Source organism: Myotis daubentonii, chromosome 20 (genome assembly GCF_963259705.1).
Source record: "Myotis daubentonii chromosome 20, mMyoDau2.1, whole genome shotgun sequence".
Classification (NCBI taxonomy): Eukaryota; Metazoa; Chordata; class Mammalia; order Chiroptera; family Vespertilionidae; genus Myotis; species Myotis daubentonii.
The window spans coordinates 15,393,844-15,407,393 of record NC_081859.1 but is presented as its reverse complement, the minus strand read 5'-3'; the positions used below and the strand labels follow the sequence as shown (position 1 = coordinate 15,407,393).

The following is a 13,550-nucleotide window of genomic DNA, read 5'->3' as shown; positions in this document are numbered from 1 at the left end:
GGCTCCGAGCGGGAGCGATGAAAAAGCCGCCAAACTTACCTACGGTGTCTCCGATCCCCGGGTCCTGTGCAGACGACACGGCCCAGGCACAAGATGGCCTGAAAAGTGAAAAGGCTCCGAAGCGACCGCTTCCCCGAGCGGCGCAGACAAAAGCGGGCCGGGCGGCGGAGAACGCTGCTGGCCCGCGGCCGGCGATCCCGCGGCGACGACGCGGCCGGCCCTGCGCGCCCTTCCAGGCGCAGGAGAGAGTGCCCGTCTGCGTCTGCTCCCGGCGACTTCAGTGTTTGTTCAATGTGAGATTAAAAAAAAAAAAAAAAAAAACTTGGGCGGGGGGTGCGGTGAGGAGGGAGGAGGGTGAAAGGCGGGGGTTGGGGGAGGAAAGCAGGAAGGAAGTTGTGAGCCTGTCTGGGGTTGAACTCAGCGGAACAAGTTTTTCTTTTTTTTTTTTTTTTTTTTCTATTGCTTGGCAAGACCGAGGGAGGGAAACACTTTTAAAAAAAAAGTTTCCATTGTTAGCTAACAAAAAAAAAAAAAAAGCCTTTTAACTTCTGCGGGTTAAAGATATACGATCCATTTTCCACCGCTCGGTAAAGCCTTGCTGGTGTCTAGCTTTATGAAACTCTTTTTGAAAAATGTTTTTAATAAAGTTTTGAGTGTGCATTTTAAGCAAAGCAAATCATGGGGACCTTTTTTTTTGGAGCATTTAAAACGGGCTAAAAGCCCATGTAAACGGTTTGTGTTCCTGTACACAAATATGCAAATCGCAGAAGAGACTCTGTGGGCACCTCCTTGCAGAGTTGCACATTTTAAATGCATCACACCAACATTTTGGAAGATGGGTTGGGCTGTGAGCTGTTGATGGTTTTGCAGTGCAGTTGCAAGTGGTATAAACAGGCTTCTGCCTTGCACGTTTATCTGTTAGTACATGCACACAGCAAATGTGACCTTGGCATATGTTTTCACTTAATTCTCAAAATTGTTTTTTTGAAAAAGATAGTCCTGGGACCAAGAAAACCTGAGACCCTTTGCTCAGGATCCTGTAGCTCATTTTTAAGGCCCCACCCCCACCCCTAATCAGCAAAAAAAAAAGGGGGGTAACGGTGCATCAGCCCATACGACTGGGGATCCTACCCCTTTAAACTCTGGTACTGCAAGTGTGTTTTGCATAATTCTCTAAGTCCTCAACTGTAGCATTTAGTGAAAAGGGAAAACAGAGTTGCCAGGCTCCGGAGATTAAAACATCTAAAGGCTGAATCAGCCTTGATATTCCCAGGAGCTGGAATTTAAACGGAAATGTTAACTTCGCTGGTAGCAATCTCCCCTCTGGCTTGTTTATGGAGCAATACTGTTTATGTGAGCAAAGCAACCTGCTGCCCAGTCAGGAAGAGACTCATGTTCGATCTAAAACCAAGCGGTCTCCCAACTAAGGATTCCTGGGAATCAGACACAGGGCAGTCCTTGTAACGCGCCAGGAAAGGACGGAGCCTCATTCCTCTCTCACCCCCCGTTGGGCTCAATAAAAAGGGCCCAGTGTGTATTCAGGTGTTGACTCAGGATCTGGGTCGCTGTTAAGCAGAAAAGCCCACCCTATCCCTGTCCCTAAATCAGTTCCCGTGGAGTTTATTTCGGAGTATTCTAGAAGATGCAAGCACCATGTCAGGTGTCGTGGTTGAAGCAACTGGAGGGCCTATCCGTGCGTGTAGTGAACACGGAAACGGAGCTTCCCAGCCCTGGGAAAGCTCACTGTCACCCAACAGACATCACTGGCCTTCCCCAGGACTGAGAAACCCGGGCTGCCTGCGTGTACAATCAGCCTGAAGAATTCTCACTCACAAGGCGGCCGGCAGCCGGTCAGGTGCCACATACACACGGGGTTCCTGCCGCGGTTGGGCTGGAGGTAGAGCTAGATGGTGACTCTACCAGCCTGAAACTCTCACTGTGCCACCACGAATGGCAAGGGGTGGGCGAAAGATGGAGCAAAACCCACATCTGGAAGCCAGCATGGTCGGCTTGCTTCCTGAAGCAGAATCTAGTTGTCTTTCATGCATGGTAAGTGAACATAAGAAGAAAAATATTATATAGCACGTTTTATTATCCAGGCACTGTTCTAAGCATATTATAAACATTTCTACATGTCAAACCTCACAACAACCTACTGAGGCGGATGCTATTGTTACCGCCGGGAATGGAAGCACAAAGCCCTGAGTAACCCCCAGCAGGTGAGTGGCCGGGCCCGGATCTGAACCTGGGAAGCGCGAGGCCAGAATCTGTGCTCACTGCTGTTTCTCCAGATTCTGTACTGGTTCCCTACAGCTGGAGGGAAGGTTTGCCTAACCCTCCAGGCTTTTCGTTTTCCCGCGTTTAAAATGGAATCTTTAAAACCATAGCTATGAAACTAAGCACAGAAAGCAGCTTCCCCAACTTGAGAAAGGACATCCATGAAGAGACCGACAGCTCACATACGACTGAATGGTGGAGGGCTGGACCCTGGCCCCCAGTGAGCGGGAACAAGGTGAGAATATCTGCTGTCGCCACTTCCGTTCAGCAATGCACTGGACATCCTAGTCAGGGCAGTTCAACAAGAAAAAGGAATGCAAGGCAGCTGAAAACCTCCCTGCCTCAGTGTTGAGCTCTGTAAAATGGCAATCATTATAATACTGCCTCCATACTGTTCTTCTTCTTCTTTTTTAATCCTCACCCAAGGATATTTTCCCATTGATTTTTAGAGAGAGTGGGAGAGAGAAAGAAAGACAGACAGAAATGTCGATGTGAGAGGAACACGTCAATTGGTTGCCTCCTGCACGTGCCCTGACCAGGGCCAGAGCCAGGGAGGAGCCTGCAACTGAGGTACATGCCCTTGACCGGAATCAAACCCGGGACCCTTTGGTCCACAGGCCGATGCCCTATCCATTGAGCCAAATCGGCTAGGGCTCCATCGTCTCCCTACTGGGGATGTGCCCGCAACCAAGGTACATGCCCTTGACCGGAATCAAACCCGGGACCCTTGAGCCTGCAGGCCGACGCTCTATCCACTGAGCCAAACAGGTTAGGGCCATCGTATTCTTAATGAAAACGTGTTAATGCCCTAAGCACTCCAAAAACATAGACGCTTTTAAAAAGTGGGCTCCCACACCCTAGCATCTCATACCAAAAAAATCCAAGAGTTAATGGATCTAAGACTGCCTTACGCACAGCAGGTACTCAATAAATAGTTGCTTCTAGAATGAGCTTCTTTAGAGCCCTGAGACCTCTTCTCCCCCTGCTGGCCTGATCTCCTGGTTTCAGGATGGCACCAGCAGAGGTGGAGGGGCCTGGATTGCTACCAAGCAGTCGTCTTTGAAACTGAAATCTAGTGCCATCAAGATGGCTATGCCCACATCCATAAAACTACATAGGGATGCCTGTTCGCAGCCCCCGGCCCCTCCAAGCGAATCTCCGCCCAGTTCCCTTTAGAAATGCTGGGAATCAGAAAACCACTCGGGCCCGCAGCGAACTAGGCCAGGCCCCAGAGCTACCCACAGGCTGGGGAAGGACCTGCATGGAAACGCGAGGAGCCTTGTCACAAGAACTGAGCAGAAAGGCCACGTGGTGAACCTGGGGCCATGCAGCAGGGTGAGCGCTGTGAAGGAGAAGCCAGTAACCAGCGGAGGATGTCTGGGTGAGTGGAGGGAGTAGTGAGGGACGGGCCTGTCTAGACAACAACAAGCTGCAGCGCCTGGTGCAGGCCATGGAGAGAGAAAGGCAGGGGCTCCCTGGCTGGCTGGCGGCTCCCAGAGCCCATTCCCAGGAGGCCGGCAGGTCCTGTGTCTGCCCTTGGATCATGTGAGCAACTGTGGCATTTCTATGAACAACCCCACCGCCCCCAGCCACCTATACCTTGCCCCACACATAAATATTCATGATTAATTCCTTAATCTTTTAAAAACACTTTTTAAAAATATATTTTTTATTGAATTCAGAGAGGAAGGGAGAAGGAGAAAGAGAGATAGAAACATCAATGATGAGAGAGAAGCATTGATCGGCTGCCTTCTACACGCCCCCTACTAGGGATCGAGCCCACAACCCGGGCATGTGCCCTTGACCAGAATCAAAACAGGGACCCTTCGGTCCACAGGCTGACACTCTACCCACTGAGCCAAACCAGCCAGGGCTAAAAACACTGTTTTTAAAAAAGAGATAGCCTTCTTTATTTTAACACACACAGAGTCTTGCTTCCCTCTGCCGCTACTAATAAAGACCGGACAGAAGGTGGAAGAGCAAAATGCAAAGAGCAAATGGTATGATTCCAGATTGAGGTGCAGAGGACGAAGTCCATTTGACACCCACCTCCCCTGTCCTCGCTGCTGTCTTCCCGGACACAGCCCGTGGGACTGGGGCGTCCCTGTGATGATAGATGTGCATTTGTTCACCCACTTATCAAATGTTTCCCAAACACTCTCCTACCGCACCTGCTGTAATCTGCTTCCTCTTGTTTCTTTCTCACTGAGGCAGAGAATGCTAACGCCTCATGCCCACTGGCACCTGCAGTGCCTGCTGTGGAGAAGGGACTTGACAAATGTTTGGTAAATGATCAATGACTCCAACGCAGGCATGGGCAGCCAGCAGACTTTTCTCTCCTAAATCCAGAGGGTATGGGCGGGGGGCGGGGGGGGGGGGGGCGACGGCTGGAAAGGGAAAACACACTGATCTGATTGGAGATATTCCTGCAACAAAGCATAAGACACTCACAGGTAGACAGGGTTCCAGTTACATGTGGACACGGAGACAATGATCTAGTTTCAAATAGACTTTTCAGCTGTTCAAACAACGGGTTCTGCACAGTTGGGCTGGCTCTGCTGCGAAGCGGACTCTAGCGCGGAGACCCGACAGCCGTGGCCGGCCATGGTGTGAGCCAGGGCTGTTAATATACCCTGTTTTCATGGCCTGGAAACAACCCTGAGCTGATAAGAGGCGGGCTGAAAGGATGCAACCCTGCCTTTCATGCTAAACATGAACTCGGCCAACTTCCACGCTCATGTTGAAATGTGGGGTCAAGACTGTGTCTCAATGTCAACCGAGTCGGCAGTTTGAGATGTCGGCTCTTTGGGTTTGCAGCACAGACACCCCTTCCCCAGGGAGCTGTCCCCTCCTGTTTGCGGGGCCTGTTGGTGATGAAGGGAGGCTCTTGTTGTGAAGCTTAGCGGGTGGAGCGGTGAGGAGCCCCCTCAGGTCCACACCCTTCCCAGGTCCCCTTCTCGGGGTACACGGACTGGCTGACATCTGTGCTCCCCCTGGGGCAAAAGGAAGTAGTGAGGTAGAGCACCAGGACCATGTAAGTTGCATGAAGTTCGCAGGCGTGTGCTTTGAGGTCTGGATGGAGCCAGCCTTGGGTTTGAGTCAGGCCCGCCCAGTCGTTGGATATTCTGAGAGCAGAGAGGAAGTGTAACCTTCCCATCCGGGCCTTTCGGGACAAAGCCCCGGGAAAGCTCAGCCTGCAGCGCTCTAACACAAACAGACTCTGTCTCCAGCAGAAAGAGGAAGTGCGGCCTCCATGGCTCCCGTCCCTGACAATGAGGGACAGTATTAGCAACGTGAGATTTTATCTCTGGTGTTTGCAAACCACACTCAGCGGCATTTCAGGTGTCCGCAGCGCTCGTCCTGTGTGCCTGCCAACGCGGCCTCTTAGCTCCGGTTCTGCCCACGGGCGCCTTGCTTCCGCCGTGGGTGTTGTGACGAACGCCGGTCATCTACTCATTAACCCACCCGGGCTTTTCAGGCAAAGAGAGGGAAAAGAGCAGGACCTGAAGAGGCATATGAAAAAGGATAGGAGAGGGCCACAGAAGTCTCCAGAGAGCTCACGGACTAGAGGGGAGCCGAGGGTACAAAGAATTACAGCAGCGTCCTACGCGGCATAATAGCACGTGGAGTACCAGGGGGCCCGGTGGCTGCCCTTGGGCTCGGGGAGGAGGTGGGAAGACGTCAGGAGAGGGTGATGGTCGAGCTGGGTCTTCAAGTACAAGCAGGAGTTCACTGGGCAAAGAAGAAAGACTCTCCCAGGCCGGGACGCCCCGTGGGCAAGTGCTCTGACCCCTGGAGGAGCAGGGGGAGGAGTGAGTGGGCAGTTGGTGTGGTTGGAGCAAGCAGCGAGCAGCGGCAGGAGAGGGGGAGCCGTGGGGAGAAGGGCCCGGGGTAGCAGTCCGGGGACATGTGATGAAGTTCCTCGATTGCTGTGCTAAATAGTTCAGCTTTTTAGTAAACGTGATGGGGAGTCCCAGGGAGTTGGAAGCAGAGAGTGACACAATTAAACCAGCGTTTCAGAGCAATCTCTCTGGGGCAATGTGGAGGATGTGTTGGGGGAGGGGGCGGACAGACCCGCTCAGGGAGGCCACAGAGATTTCTAGACCCTGTGCTGGCACTGGGACTTGAAAGACGAGTAGACACCACCCCTGCCTTCCAGGAGCTGCAACCAAGCGAGAGTTTTAGGGCTCTGCTGCGGTGGGGACACCCAGATGGTAGAGGCTTAAAACCGCACATGTGAGTTGTCTCCGTTCACCTGCGATCGGTGCGGCGTGGCCGAGCCCTCTGCCTCGGGCCACCGTCAAGGTGCCCGCCAGGGTTGCGGTTTCATCTGAGGGTCGACTGGGGAAGTAGCTGCCCCCGAGCTCACAGGGGCTGGCTTTGCCTGGCTGCCCTGTGCTCTTCTCCCTGTGGGCCTCCTTGGCATGACCATGTGCTTCATGAAAGCACGCCAGCTAAGAAGGCAGAGGAGAGGGTGTGCGCACAAGACCCAAGTTACAATCTTTTATTTTTTAAACGACAGCCGCTCTTTTTTTTTAACTTTATTTTTTATTGATTTCAGAGAGGAGGGAGAGGGAGAGAGAGAGAGAAACGTCAATGATGAGAGAGAATCATTGATCGGCTGCCTCCTGCACCCCCCCCCCCCACTGGGGCTGAGCCCACAACCCCAGCATGTGCCCCCGACCAGAATCAAATCTAGAATCCCTTAGTCCACAGGCCAACGCTCTATCCACTGAGCCAAACCTGCCAGGGTTGAAGTTGCAATCTTATATCATCTCTGCTGAGAAGCAAGTCCCAGGTTCCCCCCCGCCACACACACACACACACACACACGCGCACACACACGCACACACACTTAGGAGGAGGGGAATGGAATACACACGGGCACAAACAGCTGGGGGCAGGATGAGTTTGGGACCATTTTAGAGTCAGTCTGAAACGACCCTGAATAAATCAGGAAAAGATTAGGTGGGTATTCTCCGTGGGCTGTGCGATCAAAGAGAGGTTAGGACCGGCCCAGCAATAAAGCGATGCTTGCTCAAGGGGTTCGATGAGGAGGTGGTTGCTGTGGTCCTGGGAGATGCCAAATGCCTGACCTTTTTCTGTTCATTTTATTCTTATTGGCCATCGGGTCCGTTAGTGTAAAAGCCTGTGATGGCCATTGCAGCCGTGTGGACTGGGGAGTCAGGGAGCCCCGCTGGGCATCAGTTTCCTAATCTGCAGAATGGGAGCATGCTGCCTACCCCGCGGGGCCTGGGGGGCTGCGTGAGATGCTTATGTAAAAACGCCCCGCACAGGCCCTGCCACACCCGAACCTGCCCCGGAAACAAGGCCACATCCTAACGAAGGCCAATGGTGCCGACCCAGATGGACGGAAGGGCTTGCTCCAGGTCACACTCACAGCAAGCCCTGGCTGAAGGGCTGTTCAAGGTCCATTCAACGCAAGCCCTGCTGAGACAGAGCCTGCACTCAGGCTTCTCGTGAATGTCACAGACACACCAGCACCCGGCCCGCCTCAGTCGTGCGGTCGGAGGCCCTGGCACCCCCATGTGCGAACACTCCCTTCACCTGGCGGCCACCTGCTGCATTTGGTAAATGCTCGCTGACCGCCTCCGAGGCCGGGCTCTGGGCCACGCCCTCCGCTGCAGAACGTGCAGGGCCCTCAAACAGGCGGCCCCCTCCGCCCTGCCGGTCCCCTGTGGCTCCAGCACCATCCAATGGGCGCTTATGAGGCCTGTTCAAGGTGGATGACATGGGCAAGTCCTTAGAGAGCCAAGTCCTTCCGGGCCATCCCACCCTTCTCCGAACGACCTTCTGTAACAAAATGACAGGGGAGCTCCTACGGCCCCGTCCCAGGCCCCAGCGTCCACCGCCTCTGACATCAGACGTGACTTCCACACGCTCAGTCCTACTCACTCCCTCATTTATCTAAATCCCTCTCCGTCCACTCTGACCTGCCGTCCACAGCCCAGCAGGAGAGAGGCCTTGCTGGGGTTACTTTGGAATTTATTATGTGCCTAGCCCTGTGCTACACGAAAACACGTGATTAAGGATGCGCTGACCTTAAAAATTAAAAGAGCCGGGTGTTTTGTTTTGTTTTGTTTTACCAGCAAAATGGGCTTATTTGAAAACAGCAGAGGGATTGCAGCAGGCTATGGCGAACCCAGGGCAATCTGGAGAGCCGAGGAGAGGGCCTCACATTTATAGGCGAAAAGAGGGAGTGGGGAGGGGCTGTTTTGACGAACTCAGGGTGGCAACGGCTCCTCATTGGCTGAGTTTGTCGTTGACTGGCTGTAACCGGGACCCCAATCCTGAAGGCAGCCAGCGAAAGAGTTCAGGCCAGGATCGCCCCGGGGGAGGCTGGAGGTGGTGGAGGCTGGAGGTGGTGGAGGCTGGAGGCGCTTTGCTGGGCACGGAGGCGTCTCCTCCCCCTGCTGGGCAATGTCCTCCCGCTGGGGTCGGGGTGGCAATGGGGAGAGCTGCCCTTCAGGACTGCCGGACCCCAAGTTAAATGACGTTTCCTTTATTTGCTTTTTTAAAAATTGATTTCAGAGAGGAAGGCAGAGGGAGAGAGCAAGAGAAACTTCAATGATGAGAGAGAATCATTGACCAGCTGCCTCCTGCACGCCCCACACTGGGGATGGAGCCCGCAACCTGGGCATGTGCCCTGACCGGGAATCGAACCGTGACCTCCTGGTTCATAGGTCGATGCTCAACCACTGAGCCACACCAGCCCGGCTCCTTTATTTATGCTTCATAGGTGAACGGCTGGGGCACATGGGGCGGGGACTGGGGTACAGGGGGCGGGGCGGGGGCACAGGGGGCGGGGACTGGGGTACATGGGCGGGGGCGGGGGTACACAGGGCAGGAGCTGGGGCACAGGGGGTGGGAGCGGGGGTATAGGGGGCGGGGGCGGGGGTACACGGGGCGGGAGCTGGGGCACAGGGGGTGGGAGCGGGGGTATAGGGGGCGGGGGCGGGGGTACACGGGGCAGGGGCGGGGGTACACGGGGCGGGGGCTGCGGAAGGAGCCTTTCTCAGGCTGGGGTTTGCTTTTCTGTCCCCGGGCAGAGCTCAGAAGATGGCGCTGGGATAGGCTGGGCCCCTCCTCCTCCACCTGGTGTCCTGAGTCCAGCTCCAGCGGTTGTTCCTCCAAGACTCTGCTCACTTACCTGGGAACGCAGCTGCTGCCGGTGGAGGACAGGTGTGGGGAGGCCCGCGGGGGCGCATGAGGCCGGGGAGCTGTGGAGGCCCTGAGTGGCCAGGCGGAGGGCAGAGGCGGCCGCGGGGAGGGTGGCGTGGTATGGAGGAGGCAGATTCTGGATGCATTTTACAAGTGGAGGCATCGGGATTGGATGGATTGGATGTTTTATACTCTCTCTCAATCTCGTGTGTGTGTGTGTGTGTGTGTGTGTATACATGCACACACATGCATATACATATGCATACATATATACACACGTATGCATATGGTATACATTTATGTGTGTACATGCACCACACATACATACACATACATATATACACACATGCATATAGTATACATTTACGTGTGTATACATGCACACACATATATACATATGCATACATATATACACACATGCATATAGTATACATTTATGTGTGTACATGCACACACATATATACACATACATGCATATATACACATATATGCATATAGTATACATTTACGTGTGTATACATGCACACATATATATACATATGCATACATATATACACACATATGCATATAGTATACATTTACGTGTGTGTACATGCACACACATATATACACACACATACATATATACACACATATGCATATAGTATACATTTGTGTGTGTGTGTGTGTGTGTGTGTATTTAGGCCAAACAAGAAAATCTTATTCTAACCAGAGTGCTGTTCCAAAGTTAACAGTGCCCAGTAAACCAAATACAGATAACAGAGAAAAAGAGATTAGTCCAGTTATGAGGCTAAGAATTGATTAGCGCCGCTCCCAGTCCCTGCCTCTCGGGAGTAATAATCCGAATGACATTTAAGCTGCTTGCCTGCTTGTCGGGTGCAGGCCTGTCCCGGCACCTTACGTCCGCCATTGACCATCGGCCATTGCATTATCACAGCGCGCCATGGGTGGGTGATACTATTATTCCATTTTAAAGGCAATGGAACGGAGTTATGGCAGCACTTAATAGGTTAGATAAGAGCCACTCCCAGAGAAATGAAGTTTTGTCTGTAGGAAAGATGGAGTAATTATTAAATAGCCACTAAACAAACACATTCCTCGCTGTGGCTTCGTTACCCGCAGCAGAATGAGGTAGCAGAAGGGATGATTGCTCCAGTCCTTCAGCTGTGACTACCTGTGAACCCGCCAGTGCTCACAAAGAAAAGTGTCCCTTTGCCTCCCTTGCATTATACACATTAAATAATTAATTCTTCTTTCCTCAATGCCTACAATGAGCAGTTGAAGATTACTTTAAAGAATAACTTGATTCCATGAGTATTTATGTTGTTGCTTAAATAATTGTTATAATTAGTCTGATAGTGTTCCTTTATTTAGAAATACTGTGCTCTTTCATTTACAGAGCCAATATTCCCCAACATGAGTGCAAGTCACCAAAGAGTGTTATAGGGCAAGCAAGAGCTATTTGTGGCACCCAAACCATTAATCCACCTATCATCCACCTATCATCCACCCATCCATCTATCATCCATCCATCCACCCATCCACCCATCCATCCATCATCCATCCATCCACCCATCCATCCGTCCATCCATCATCCATCCATCCATCATCCATCCATCCATCATCCATCCATCCATCATCCACCCACCCATCCATCCATCCATCCATCCATCATCCATCCATCCACCCATCCATCCGTCCATCCATCATCCATCCATCCACCCATCCACCCATCCATCCATCATCCACCCACCCATCCATCCATCCATCCATCCATCATCCATCCATCCACCCATCCATCCGTCCATCCATCATCCATCCATCCACCCATCCACCCATCCATCCATCATCCATCCATCCATCATCCACCCATCTACCCATCCATCCATCATCCATCCATCCACCCATCCATCCGTCCATCATCCATCCATCCATCCACCCATCCATCCATCCATCATCCATCCATCCACCCATCCATCCATCCATCATCCATCCATCCATCATCCACCCATCTACCCATCCATCCATCATCCATCCATCCACCCATCCATCCGTCCATCCATCATCCGTCCATCCATCATCCGTCCATCCATCATCCATCCATCCATCATCCATCCATCCATCATCCACCCACCCATCCATCCATCCATCCATCCATCCAAGAGAAAGGCAATAAGTCAGGGTTAAGTGGACTTGGGACAGGTTAGGAAAGGCAAGCTTCCACTGTTTTGAGTGCTGGTTACTTATATCCCAGCTCTGTGGCACTGGGCAGTCTGCTTAATCTCTTAAAGCCTCAGTTTCCCCACGTGTAAACATAAGGAGAATAGTAGCGCCTATGGCATGGAATTGTTGCAATAATTAAATGATGTGATATGTAAATGGGTTAGCATATAGAAAGCACTCATTATTCTTTAATTCTCTCTTAATGTTGCAGAAAACTATAATATATTGCTTAAAGCTTAAAAAGCAAAGCAAGGAGAACATCAAAAGCACTAAGGACTCCACCACCCAGAGATAACACTCGCTATCGTCCCACAGCCTGGCAGCATTTCTCTCTGCATATCTATGCATAAATATTCCCATTTAACAAGTCAGAGGCTAATCTACATATCCATATGTTACCGCGTGTCTTAATTTGCTGAATAATGTTCTGAAGAAATGCAGCGTTTAAGAATACTTAACTCTAAACCTAAGTTGTATACATTAAATCTGCACAGCTTTCTGTATGACAGTTATTCCTCAATAAAGTGGTTTAAACAGGTTTAGGAGAGTAACTTTATGACTAGGACACATGACTCATCAATGCGTTATCCCTTTCAGGGAAAATGCTCTCGAGCACCTCTCAGGACTGGCAGAGTCTTTCCGGATAAAGTTACTCAGATGTGTGCATCAGCTCCTTAGTATTACACGTCTTAGGGAACTGCAAGGACAAGCTGAATGTTGAAATGAAATGCTCCCTCCACCGCTGCCGTCTCCTATCCCCGCAGACAAGAGCTGATGGCCAGCAAGGAATGCGTTTCGTATCGTCACCCAGCATCCCCTCAGGTCCGCTGTCGGCTATCTATGGGGACATAGATACGTTATCTAGATAGAATGAAAACGTCCAACAAAGGCTTCCTTGACCTTGCTCTTATTAAGTCTGATGCACCCGGATAACTTCTCTTCATTTATTCTGTTTCCTTTTCCTCAAAATGCAGGTCAGCTCCCCTGAGGCTGATTCCACGAACCTCTAACGAGAGGCTCCAGCCCTTCACTTTGAGAAACACCGCATCTCTGGGGGCCAGACTACGCCTTTTAGTCTCTATATCCCCACCCCACAGACTAACGTGAAAGCTTAAAGAGAAGGCATGAAGGGTAAATTAGCAATGTTCTTTCAAACACTGATGAGGACAATAGGACACAGAGAGGCCAATTGTCTTGCTCAAGGTCGCACAGCACACAGATGCATTTGGATGCAGGTCTGCCCACGGCCCCATTGTCACTGGAAGCAGAGCCTGAGGCGGGTTCGGTGCCCGCCGTTGGCGTGTGAAGAGCTTGAAAGGGAAAGGGCGAGGCCGGGGAAGGATGTGAGGGGCAGGGTGTAGTCTTCCCCGGAGGCCGGTTTCTGCAGCCTCATTCCACGGGTCGCTCTAGAACAAGAACTACACCCGAGTTTGTCCCATCGTGAGACAAGGAGGCGGTCACCTTTTCGTACCTCTATGTGTCAGCGAGCCATTGGCTACGGGCTGCAGGCCCCACAGCCCAGGTTCCCTGTGGCCAAGGCAATCCCCTGGAGAAGAATTGAGCAATAATTAGCCATTTGTGTTATTAATGAGTATAGTGTGGTGTTCGTGACCATGAGCAATGAGGCCTCTGCTGAAGTCCTCATAGCTGACTGGGGAATTGACTGGATGAAAACACATACCAGAAGCTCCCACCTGCCTGATGGGGCAGGACTTCCTGTCTCAGCTCTGCACGTGGCAATTCAGTAACGAAAGCCCTGAGGGGTCCAAGGCAACTCCACTTCCACCCAAATCCCGTGTCCGGTTCCTGCGGCAATGCCCAGGGCTCACAAGGGTCAGTGTGACCTCGCGTGGAGCTCACAGAGCTGG

At 51.9% G+C, this 13,550-nt stretch overlaps 1 protein-coding gene across 5 annotated transcripts in view; it reads right to left on the bottom strand.

Annotated features, from left to right (window-relative positions):
- ITPKB (inositol-trisphosphate 3-kinase B) overlaps nucleotides 1–311 on the bottom strand; it is a 96,362-nt gene extending 96,051 nt beyond the window's left edge. For 2 of the 5 annotated variants that reach the window (XM_059677607.1, XM_059677606.1), the window contains exon 1: nucleotides 40–311. The gene's annotated coding sequence lies outside the window, so the exon portion shown is untranslated. The remainder of the gene's footprint in view (nucleotides 1–39) is intronic. The other 3 variants (XM_059677608.1, XM_059677609.1, XM_059677605.1) reach the window with 3 other exon arrangements.
- Nucleotides 312–13,550: the final 13,239 nt, after the last annotated feature.